We start from the raw sequence: 13,356 nt of genomic DNA on the forward strand, positions 1-13,356 counted from the left end.
TGACATCATTTGAGAGTTGTCCAGACAATCAGCACTGATGCTATTACGATACATTCCAGCTCTATTCTCTACATATTTATACTCTGGTGTGTCAGCAGGGACTCCCCAGCCCCACAGAGGGATAGGGCCTAACCAACCACATCTGGAGTTTTGGAGTGGCTCCCAGCAGCAGTGAGGTCTGCTCAGTGCAAACTCCCTGCCTGACAAATATGAGTCCACCCCACAAATATGAGAACATCCCTTCCCTAGTTGGCCAGTATGACTTTATCATGCTTAATACCCCTTGGCTCAGCTCAGAATTTACATTCCAGCTAGCATTGTAGCTTGCTTTAATTCTCTTAGCAGCTTTGTTTACACAAGTTGCTCCATGTTCACAGCAATGTGATGCATCCTATTTGATTCAATTTTTATAGCATTGTTTTAGGCAAATGTTTGCAGGTGGGTTCCCAACATATTTGGCATTAGATAGAAATTTTCATGAATTCATGACAATGAAAAAGGGACTCAATTTTAGACCATAATGTTGGAAAACAGAAAAACATTGCAACTGTATATAGGTGATCTTCAGTTCCTCAATATTTTCATCCCTGAGACCTGTGCATCTGTTGGGGGTTTCCCATGCATGCACACAGACCACTGGCAACTGGAAACTTGATACCTGTAGTGTCAGTGTGGAAATCCCCCTGCAGGTCTTTTCTGGGCCCCAAAGACCTTTGGCGCATCTGCGCACGCAATTGTGTGGAGGGCATGTGTCTAGCAGTAAAACTGCCTCCTGGGATGTGTAACTTGAACATCCCAGGAGGCAACAAGGGGCCCACCTAGGTGAAGAAATGCAGTGCTAGGCTTCAGCATTAACAAACTATTCTAAAAATATGAAAAATGTATCCACTTGTGGAAGAGGGAGGATAGGAGAAACCAGAAGTGAAAAAACTAAGGGGGAAGGTCTGCTTTTTTTTTTTTTTTTTTTTTAGTTTAAACTTTTTGATTTTCCAGTATAAAAAGAACAATAACACATTTGCAAAAATATTTCACATATACATATTTCCATTTACCCCGATATTACCCCCGCCCCACCTACCCTTCCACCCTCCCCCCCAACCCATTTTCCCCATCACCTTCTCTTTCCTAAACTATATCTTCTCTCATATTTATCTATCTATCTCTGATGCTGTTCTCTCTCGGATTCTCAGGTTAGGCTCTCTCCAGATTTCTAAGCTTCCCCCTCAGTTCCGACCAGTTCCATATATCTGGGGAAGGTCTACTTTAACTGAATGTAAAGCCAACACTTTTTTTTGTTTTAACATAGTTTTTCATAGAATGTTTAAAAGGTAGAAACTCTCTTCTGTTTTTTATTGCTAACTGTGTTTGCGCTGGGGAGATTCACCCTCACTATTGTTACTGGTGACCATGTTGCCTGCTAAAGAAAGTGGTGGGAAAGAGAAAGACAGAATAGTTGTCAAAGGGAGTATTCCGCTGCCTGGCACACCATATTCTCACCAAGAGAAGAAAAGGGATGCTCCTTGTGTGAAAAAAAAAATCAACAAACATCAATATACAAATAAAAGTGTTGTGCTTTATTTTACATATTCAGTCAAATATGGAGCTCACAAATGACTGTTTTAAAGGAACAACTTAATTTTCATCAAATTTCTCTATATTCACATTCTCTATGGACTGGTCACTATGAATTGCCATGCCTTACGAAAAATTGTTTACTCAAGACCTGGGTCAGAGAGGAGGCATATCCATCATTTATTAACTGTTAGCCCTGGCTCACATCTTTACGGGTGCAGGAATGTGTGTAAATCACATGTGTTTACCCAAAGCAAAAATGCACTGCTGTTTAGCACATGCATTGGAAAATGCAGTGTATTTTCCTGTGCGATGAAACGCATAGGGCCATGTGGTTTCCATGTAGCTGCAACTTTAGGAAAAGTGCATGGACCTTCTCCCTGTGTTTGTGTTTCCCGCAGGAACAGCAGCAGATTCAATTGAATGAGCTGCTGTGCTCACACAAACACAGATGCACGGAAACCACATAGATGGGAACCTAGCCTTACTTTGTACTCCACACAAATTGCCATACATGGTAAACTTGGAGAGGGACCGCTCTGTTGATATGAACTGGACCAATGGCATAGGAGTTGTCAAGCTTATAAAGTAACACAATTGAAGCCAGTCTCACATTCTTAGGCTCCATGCACACTAGCATTTTTTTTAAGCTCCTAGAAGCTATTATCAGCATATTTTTTTCACCTCCAAGAAGCTAAATAGTGTTATCCTATGTGTCCATGCACAGTACTTTAGGCTATTAGCGTTTTTTTCCTTTCAGTGTCTAGAAGCAGAAAAAAATAGTTTTTTTTAGAGTTTTAGGAGCTTTTTTACACTCCTAAATGCTGCTAAATGCTACTAAAAAGCTGCTAACAGCTTTTTTTCTAGCTTTTTTTCTACATGTACTGTAAGAATTCTAATAAAACCCTAATGCTCCTAAATGCTTCTAAACGCTACTAAAACTCTACTAAAAAAACGCTATTACCGGGGTCTTTCCAGCGTTTTTTTAGTTTAAAATGCATTGAGCCTTAACAAGATGGTACATGGAGAATACCCGTTTCTTGGGAATATCCGAAGATCTGTGATTTCTGAAATATAATATTTACTTTCCTGAGACAGGTGACTGGACTGTCAATACAATAAATGCCTAGTATTACTTTAATTAATGAGCCTGTTGAGCTTGCGCATTGCTGTATTCAAAGCCTGTCTTCTTTATTTTATTAGCGGCTAAGATTGCTATAGCCAAATCACAGAAAAGGACCTCAGTTTCCCCAGTCTCAAGCTAAGCAAAAGATTTCATGGATTTTGCGACACAGAAAAATAGCTAGTATCCTAAGTAACACCAGAAAACAATTGATACATTTTGGGAGCCCTGGGTCCAATATACTGTATGTATAATATGCAGTTTTAGCCCTGGTTCACACTGATTTTTTTCTGTGCGAATTCTGCACTGCATTAGAATCGCACCCAGTTCATGCGAACCGCTGCAGGTGTGTATGTTAAGTTAACAACACCCTAAAAGCGGTCTGCAAAACGCGGTGCGATGAGCAGAATTGGATCGCATAGGTGTGAATACCTATGTGATCCGATTCTAGTGCGGACCCAAAAAAGGGTTCTGCACGTTTCTGGTGCGGGTGCAGTGCGAATAGAGCCATACAAAATGTATGGCTCCAATCGCAACGCACACAAATCACATGTGATTTGTACAGGAATGCGGTGCGATTCCTGTGCTAATCACATGCGAAGTACCGCATCGCTCATATGGGAACTCGGGCTTAATGCTTTTCAAAAAAAGACTCTCGGGTCCTTTCTACTTTCTTTCCTATTATTTATTTTTGTCATTCTGTTTTTCTTTTTTGTTATTTTCGTCACTTTCAGGTTTAAAGTATTCATGCTGTAACTCTTAGAAACTAGGAATCACGGGTGTTGAGAAAATCTGTTGCCTAATGTTTTTCATCTACCTTTCTGAAAATTGATTTTGATATGTATTACTATTATTTAGGTGAAAGAATATCAGTCCACTCCACTTAGCTCCTCTTACAGTATTTTATAATAATCAATTAGTTGACTTCCCCTATTCTTGTGAGCAAGCCAGGAGTGGTGAAACGTTTTTTTCTATTTTTCTTGGTGGAGACATTGCTGCGTGCAGTCAATTAATTGACTACGAAAAACTACTGTAAGAGGAGCTAAGTAGAGTGTGGCTGATATTATTTCTAATATTCAATGAAGAATGGAGACAGACTATGTACTTTCCAAGTACAAGAGAGGCCAGTCTTGAACAGAGCTATGGAACTGTGCGTGTTTCTATTATTTAGGTGGTTATATACTGTTATTTTTGGTTTTGTAACATATGGACCTTATCTTGAAAAATGTAAAGCCTCTTGTTGGATTCTAAAGCCCCCTACATATGATGAGAATACTGGACTAATGAGTGTCTGTTTTTTTTTTTTGCATGCTAGTCTCATATCAAAGAGGTTACAAAAAGTTACAAAAAAGCTTGAACGACAGTAAATTCGTAAGTGATGTAATGTATGTATATTGTATTTTCAGACAAAAATACAATACACGGAGGTGTAGATGGATCCCTTCTCTTCTCCATCTACACCTCCTCCTTTGGTCACTTGATAAAATCCCATGGCTTTAAGTACCATCTCTATGTTGATGACACACAAATCTATCTTTCTACTCCTGACCTCACCTCTTCAGTTTCCTCTCGCATTACAAACCTACTAAGTGACATATCGGCATGGATGTCACTCCACTTCCTTAAACTGAATCTTTCGAAAACTGAGCTCATACTATTCCCTCCAGCCTGTTCCCCCTTCCCTGACTTCTCCATCAAGATCAATAATACAACCATCAGTCCCTCCCCGCATGCCAGGGTACTAGGTGTAATCCTAGACTCCCATCTGTCCTTTCAGCCCCAAATCAAATCGCTGTCCAAATCTTGTAGGCCTCACCTCTGCAACATCTCCAAGATACGCCCATTCTTAACATCTGAAACTACTAAGCAACTTATTCACTTCCTTGTTATCTCTCGTCTTGACTATTGTAACTCCCTCCTCATTGGCCTACCTAATCGCAGGCTATCCCCTCTTCAGTATGTCATGAATCCTGCTGCCAGACTCATCCACCTTACTAACCGTTCCATATCTGCCAACCCTCTCTACCAATCCCTCCACTGGCTTCCCATTGCCCAATGAATAAAATTCAAGACATTAACAATAACATATAAAACCATTTATAACTCTGCCCCAAATTACATCTCCAATCTTGTCTTCAAATATCACCCAAACTGTCCTCTCCACTCCTCCAATGACCTCCTTCTCTCTAGCTCCCTTGTCTCCTCCTCCCATGCTAGTCTCCAGGACTTCTACAGAGCCTCCCCCCATCCTCTGGAACTCTTTACCCCAATTTATCAGACTATCGCCTACTCTGCCCACTTTTAGGTGATCTCTGAAAACCTCTCTCTTCAGGGAAGCCTATCCTGCCTTCAGCGAATAACAGAATCTTCTATTCCTCCTACCAGTCCATCCCCCACAGTTATTACTTTTTGTACCACCAGTCCCTCCCTCTTAGATTGTAAGCTCCAAGGAGCAGGGCCCTCCTAACCCTCTTGTATTGAACTGTATTGTTGCTGTATTGTCTCCTGTTATATTGTAAAGCGCTGAGCAAACTGTTGGTACTATATAAATCCTGTATTATAATAATAATGAAAAACGAAAATCGTACGATCTGGTATCATACGAAAAAAATGTTCGTGCTTGTCCCTTCAAATAACTTTGGATGAAAGCTGTGTACTAACGATCAGATTATCATATGATCACTTCAAAGCGGTATTTTTCGTACGATTTTCTGATCGTGACTTTGCTTAATAAAACGTATTGATTGTAAAAGGAGCAAGGTCATACATTTGCATAATTTAACATTTTGAGCATAGTGAAGATATACTTAGTACATTTACATATTTGAGAAATATATCTATAGATATCATTTTGTACTTCACATACTGTAGGTCTTGCACATGTCAATATTTATCCAACACATTGCTTGGAACAAAGTCCACTTTCTCAAGGATGCATGTATAGTTCATATGTGTATCTCATCTAAAGAGTTATGGTATATCTCATCTAATAAATTATTTCAGTGTCAAATAGACAAAAAACCATATCCCCAATGTTTGGTCCCCTACAGCAAGGTCACTGAGAAAATCAAAGCTCAGGGATTTGAAGAAGTCTGTTGGGCAATGTCACCCCAGTAGGGGAACACCAAACCAGCCACTGCCATTCACAAAAATGGAAAATAAGGGGAAAATGCCTAATGGGTAAACCTGTTCTGGTGAAAAATGTGTAAGGAAGGACATACCCTTGCTTTAAAGCTCCTAGTTCCTGCTGTGTCTCTGGGTCAAGACATGAAACGGAATCTTCCTGATGGGACACAGACAGAACAACAAAGTAATATTTCTTTTAACCATCTCCTACTCTATCTAAAACTTAAAAAAAAACTTTTGCTTTCACATATACATACCCCTATCCTTAATAAAATCTTCAGACTCACTTATGCTGTCAGATTCATTGCAGTGTATAGAAGGAGGTAATTAGGTTAATTCATGAACTACAGAATAACAACATTATATGGAGAATGTATTCCAATAGCATCTGTAGTGTAAATATATGAAGTTTAATTCATGAAAGGTCTACTAATACATGTCTCATAGCTTTGGAACGCTAATGAGGCTGAGGAATATCTGACACAGTGTCTTGGGCACAAAAAACATGAAGAGGTTGAATATATTTAGCACCTGGGACCTGTTTTTGAACTTTCTCCTTGACTCTCTTTCAGGTCATAAATGTGAAGACTTTACAGGATATCCTTGCAGACTAAAATCCTCAGCTTATGGTCACATGCAGGACCCAATTCTCCATTGAAAAGGAGATTCTTTATTTACATTACAGATTCTCAATTGGATTATACTGTCAATCACATTCCTTTCTCAACTGGAAACAATTAGTCACAATTCTAGCACTCTTCCAGGAAAAGAGTTTAGTGGTTGTCATACAGATTTTCTTGAGCCTAAGCATTGGGTAATGAATATTCTTGAGAAACATCCAAAGGGAACAACAGAGAATTTCAGCATTGACTATAACCAGTTCTCTATATAGTATCAACTAAAACAAACTCTACTCAAGAACTACTTATACAATGAGATCAGACAAAATGACATACTTATCATAATAAGGATCTAAGGCCTTGTTCACATAAGCAGCATAAACAGACAGTCTGGCTGTGTTTTTGCAACTCCCCTGCTCCCCAGCAACAGTCTTCATTGATTTTAAAATGGTGAGCAGATAGAGCTGTACACCTGTATGTGTATGAGACAAAAATATCACTGCCTACAGAGTTTGGTAGGCATTGAAACCCTGCAACTGTCTCCTCTGACTCTATTGTAGCTTGCTTTAAGCCTATAGCAATTACAATGTGTTGCAAAACATTAAGAGTGCTTAGGATGAACAAAAAAAATAGCACAGCGAGTGTTGAGGAGCATTGTATGACTCGACTTGTGCATGTGTGCAATGCATCTGAAATGTACATTATTGTCTGTGTGCCATATGGAGATGCGAGTTCTGTCTGTTTCTTATAAACTTATGGAATTGTGCACAATGGACACCTACGACCTGTTGCCTATGTGAGACAAAGTCTTAACCCTGCTGAGAAAAACTATCCCACACAAAAGTTGACATTCCTTGCCTTGAAGTGGGCAGTGGTGGATAACTTGAAAAACGATTTGTATTAATATTATTGTTATTATTATACAGGGTTATTATAGCACCATCAGTTTATGCAGCACTTTACAACATGACGGCAAACAGTACAATTACAATACAATTTAATACTGGAGGGATCAGAGGGCCCTGCTCATTAGAGCTTACAATCTAAGAGGGAGGGTCAAGAGATACAAAAGGTAATAACTGTGGGGTATTGTCTGATGGAGAAAATACATATACAGTTGTTACGTGGGGGCAGGACAGGCTTCTCTGAAGAGATGAGCTTTCAAGGATCATCTAAAAGTGGACAGAGTAGGAGACACATTGGGGAAGGGAGTTCCAGAGGATGGAAGCGGCTCTGGAGAAGTCCAGGAGGCGAGCATTGGAGGAGGTGACAAGGGACCTAGAGAGCCGGCGGTCTTGGGAGGAAAGAAGACAACAATTTAGTTGGTGTTTTGAGAAAAGGTTAGTGATGTAGCTGGGACGAGTTGTGGATGGCTTTAATTGTTGTAAGTATCTTGAATTTAATTTGTTTGGTGAGCAGAAGCTAGTGCAGGGATTGGCAGAGAGGGGTATCAGGCACTGAATGGTTGGTAAGGTGGATGAGCCTGGCAGCAGCATTTATGATGGAATGAAGGGGGGGTAGCCTATGTAAATGTAAGCCAGTGAGGATGGAGTTGCAGTACTCAAGGCAGAAGTGGACCAGGGAGTGAGTTAGAAGCTTTTTGGTGTCATTGGTTAGAATGGGGCATATCTTGGAGATATTGCGGAGGTTGAGGCAGCAAGCTTTGGACAGTGATTGAATATGGGGCCAAAAGGATAGTTCAGAGTCCAGGATTACACCTAGAACCCTAGCATGCTGAGATGGGTTGATGGTTGAGCCGTTGATTTTGACAAAGAAGTCAGGGGAATGGGCACAATAGGGGAGGAAATATTATGACCTTGTTTTTGGATAGATTGATTTTCAGGAAGTGGTGTGGCATTCAGATTTGTCCGTTAGTAGATTAGTGATGTGTGAAGAGACTGATGGCGTGAGCTGAGGGGTAGAGAGATAGATTTGGGTGTCATCAGCATAGAAATGGTATTGAAAGCCATGGGAGGCAATCAACTGACCCAGGGAGGAAGTGTACATTGAGAATGGGAGGGGTAAAGAACAGAACCTTGGGGAACCCCAAAGGGGAAAAGAAGGGGAGCAGAACTGTAAGTGACACTGAAGGTGAAGTGGGATAGGCAGGATGAGAACCAGCAAAGAGTACAGTCGCGAAGACCAAAGGCATGAGGTTTTTTGAGGAGGAGGGAGTGATCTACTGTGTCAAAGGCAGCAGAGAGGTCCAGGAGTAAGAGTACAGAATAGTGTCCATTGGTTTTAGCTGTTAATAGATCATTTGCGAGCTTAAAGAGAGCAGTTTCCGTGGAGTGTTGAGGGTGAAATCCAGACTGAATGGGAACAAGAAGGTTGTTCTCATTGAGATGGTCAGTCAGTTGGTTGTAGACCAGGCATTCAAGGAGTTTGGAGGAAAAGGGGAGTCAGGAGATGCATCATAGGTTGTTAAAATTAGTGTGGTCTAGTGAGGGTTTTTATGTATGGGGATGACTACTGCATGTTTTAGAGAGTTGGGAAAGATACCGGAAGAAAGGAAGAGATTGAAAATGTGAGTTTGAGAGTGTAGGATAGAGCTAGAGGGTGACTGTAGCATTTGCAAGGGAACAGGGTCCAGGGATAGGTGGTTAGGTGGGCATTAGAAAAAAAAATTAGCAACCTTGTCTATAGTAGTGGGGTTGAATGCGGGAAGTAGTGATTGTACCTGGGGACATGGAGTTTGAAGTGGTGGAGGTATCTGCGCATTGGAGATCGCCTTACAAATTGAATCAATCTTCTTTTTTAAGTGATTGGCAATCTTCTGGGCAGTGAGTGAGTTAGTGAGTTGAGGCAGCAGAGGACAAAGAAGACAGTTGAAGGTAGAGAAGAGTTGACGGGGACTTGATGAGAAGGTATTAATGAAAGTGATGAAATAGGTCTGCTTGGCAGTGAGGAGGCAGGAATAGTATTTCTGGAGGGCAGATTTATATAGGATAAAGTCATTTTGAGACTTAGTCTGACTCCATAGGTGTTCAAGATGGCTATGTTTTTGAGACTTCTGGTGTCATCTGTTTGCCAAGGTTGTAGGGTCGGGGCCTGATTCTGTGTGTAGTGAGGGAGGCAAGCTTGTCTAGGCAGGATGACAGTGAACTGTTGTAGACAGAAGTGGCTAGATTGGGGCAGGACAGGGATGAGATCTTTTCATGGAGGTAGTCAGTAGCAGAGTAGAGAAGAGAATGGTTGAGGTGGCAAGTGTTTCTATGGATAACTGTTAGGCGGTTGGACGGAGAGGAGGTGGAAGACAGGGAGAGAGTGAAACTAATAAGGTGGTGATAAGAGAGTGGGAGGGGATTGTTGGAGAGGGTGCACGGAGTGCATAGATAGGAGAATACAAGATCAAGGGTGTTGGAAGAAGACGGAGGGAGTAGAAGCATGTATCTATTGCTTCAGGTCAAAAGAGGAGGCTAGACTAAGTAGCAGGAGTATTGACACTAACAGGGATGTTAAAGTCACTGAGAATGATTGTGGGGATTTCAGAAGTGAGAAAGTAGGGTAGCCAGGCAGAAAAGTTATCAAGGAAGGTAGATGCCGGTTCAGGGCCGGTAGATCAAAGCAACTCTTAGAGAAATGGGAGAAAATAGATAAATATAATGTGCCTCAAGAGAGGAGAGTGTCAGAGAGGGAGGTGGGTGAAGAACTTGGTAAGTGCTCTGTGGGGCAAGGAGGATTCCTACTCCACCTCCCTTCCATTTACTGGGCCTGGGGGAGTGAGTGCAGAGAAGGCAACCATGGGAGACGGAAGCAGGGGAACAGGTATCGGATTCAGGAAGCCAGGTTTCAGTAATGGCAAGGAGGTTAAAGGAATTCATGATAAAGAGGTTGTGGAGGGAGGTGAGTTTGTTACAGAAAGAGCAGGCATTCCGGAGTGTGAAGGAAAAGGGACAATGGTTTTGGGAAGAAGAGGAATGGAGACCAAGTTCTGTGATTCGTAGTTGCTGTCAGATGGAGTGGGGTGATGGGAGCGTTGGACGCAGTTAAATTATGGAGGCCCAGGGTTTGAGGATATATCTCCAGGGGTTAGGAGAAGCAGAAGGGTGAGGGAGTACTGCTAAGAAATCTGATTATCCCTGGGAAGCATAATCTAGCTGACCAGTAGAAATTTCAGTCTTATGTTGCCACGTACACTGAAAGCCTGGCACTGAACCATCTCCTACCTCTTCCTGAAGCTGTCTAGATGCCTCAGCAACCTGGTCCATCCCCTACTCAAACTGACTGCTCAAGGCAATAACTAGCAACCAGAACACAGTATTCCGCACCAGCTACAGAGGAAGAGACCGTGGAGAGGAAAGTGTCTGCATAGACTGGTTGTGGCCATCTGTGTCATCTCCGGTTTTTCTGCAGAGGCTCATTTAGGAACCCTCAGGCCTGAGACTCTTGAATTTATACCACAGATCCAGGAGCCAAAAAGCCAGGAGGATATTTCTGTTCCACCAAGTGAAAAAATATACCCAGACTGTTCAGTCACCCTCTGAACTTAATGAGGAGCCTTCAGGAGAAGGACCATCCAAGTCAAAGGGTCAATATGCCTGCCAAAAAGACTGACTTATGACTCATTAGGCAAAAGCTCAGACTGTGTTTACAATCTGAATGTCTCAAGAAATGCCAGTCCTCTCCGCTATAGCTTTAGTGAAAGACGACTCTAGCCCACTTCTTGACACTTCTAAAAGGGAGAAGTTCCTTTGGCTAGAATGCTTGTTAGGAACTGTGTTACAAAATAAATGTATTTCCATGATGCCTGCTTAATTAATGCTTAGTTTATCACTCCTCTTTGTTTTTTTTTTTTGTTTTTTTTAGTCCGCAAACGTGCAAACTACAACAAAAAAACCCGTAAGTGAATCACAAAAAAAGTGCAAGTACAAAACACCACACGAAAAAGTGCACTTAGGGGTGTGCTTGTGTCCTACCCCTAAAGGGGCTTGGACCGCTTACCCTGATCCCCCGGGGCACGAAGCTCCTGACGGGGACAAGGTTTCTCAATTTGTCCTCCTGGTTTATCACTCCTCTGTTATATTATTTTATAATGTGTAGTACAGTACTTTATTCTCCTGCTGGACTCAGACCAGCAGGAGTACTATTGATTTGACTATTGCCTAGGTTATCACCTATAGGTCCTGTCGCTAGTTAGGTTTACCTATAGCAGGTGTAAGAAAAAGGTGCACCTTTGGACATTTTAGTTTATTGCCTTTTAGAGTAACCTGTTCAACTGCTGCATTATCATTATTTGATACTGATTGATTGTGCATGTTGTGTTGTGTTATGCCCTCCAGTCAGCAGCGGGAAAACTATAGCCAGGAAAGCCTATGGACTTATATGCAGAACACTGAGGATCATGGGATTTGTAGTCTGAAACATCAATCCCAAAATGTGACTTATGAACCTCTACAATACAGTTCCTATAGGACATTGAGGAGAAAGGGGAGTGGGAGAGCAGCTTCTACCAGACTGCACTGAAAACCTCTTCCTCTTTGCAGCACAGGAGTCAAGTTCCATCCTCATGAATGCAGATTATCCATGGGGTGAATGACCAGAGCGAAAGACTGACACCTGGGGGTGGAAACACTGGTGGCAGCACAGCATGTACCACAAAGATTACATTAGCACTGTTGCCACAGGGAGAATCATCCTCTCACCTTCTACTTCCCACCACTGATCACAAGAGGCATTCTGTGGAAAGACTGAGGGGCCCCCCCTTCTACAGAGAGTGGTCAACACAGTATCCCAAGGACTGGTGAGAGGGCTATTCGCCCATTGCTGATACTGCTAGCTGGGACTCAGCCACTGAGGGAAGAACACCAAGTATACCCAATCAATACTGCACCCATACTTCACTTATTCCAAACCTAGACTGCACCTATACTGCACCTATACCAACCCTATACCACATTATACTGAACCTTTATCACAGCTGAACCACATCTACCTTGCACCTGTGCAGAGACTATACCATACCTATACTGTATGCAGGTTAACTGGGACTGTCATTAAGTATGCCAGTGCTCTTAAAAGGGCCCCAATGTTAGCCGGCAGAAGAACATCTTAAAGGACTGTCCCTTCTGTAATAATTATTCTGAAAGTCCCTTTTGTTCCTGTCCCTTCCTGTACCAGTATCCTTATTTTTTGGACGGCACATACCCAGCAGGTCTAGGACTCGCATTGCTGGCATCAAAGTGCTCTGGCAGTTCCAGCACTCCGTAGATTAAACTTTACTACAGCTTACTGCTGCACTTGAGGTGGCCTTACTACTGTTTATGCTGATCTGGATGCTAAATGTCATCTGATGTCTAGTTCTTACTGTTAATCACTTTGTATGCTTGGTATTATTACCAATGTTAAAGTATTTTATGCTTGCCTAGTTACCAACCATATTGGGTGACAATGTATTACATTTGCCTTTGCTACCTGGCTTGGTGACTGTTTTCTTTGATATAGCAATACTACTTGTTGCTAAGTATTACTTTCAGTGATTTCATGTGACATTGTATGTTCATACGCTCAATCTGGTGTGTTAGAGGGGCTGAGATTCTTGAATAGGTTGAGGCAAAGAGCAGAAGACCCATCTTAACTAGCAGCTCCTACAAGGGGCAGATATCTTTCAACTGCTAAACAATGTAGTATAATATTTCTCTGGTTGATTTACCATTGCTGAGTTCTCCCTCACATTCTTCTGTGGCAATACATTTTGCTACTACTTGGTTTGGTGTCATTTTTCTGGTGTATATGTATTGCTGTGTTTGGGAGAACCTATACGCACAGGTATCTACAATTACCTCCTCATTCCAGCCAGGTGTGTCACAGAGTACAGAACTGTTTGCAGAGTTGTGGGCACAGGAACAGAAGACCCGATGCAGCAAGTGGTATGCGAAACACTAGAAATTAAAAGGTGGCGCTCTCACCTGTTGC

The sequence above is a fragment of the Staurois parvus genome, unplaced genomic scaffold (assembly GCF_062004578.1).
Source record: "Staurois parvus isolate SC_StPar_1 unplaced genomic scaffold, SC_StPar_1.0 ptg000327l, whole genome shotgun sequence".
In the NCBI taxonomy this organism is placed as follows: Eukaryota; Metazoa; Chordata; class Amphibia; order Anura; family Ranidae; genus Staurois; species Staurois parvus.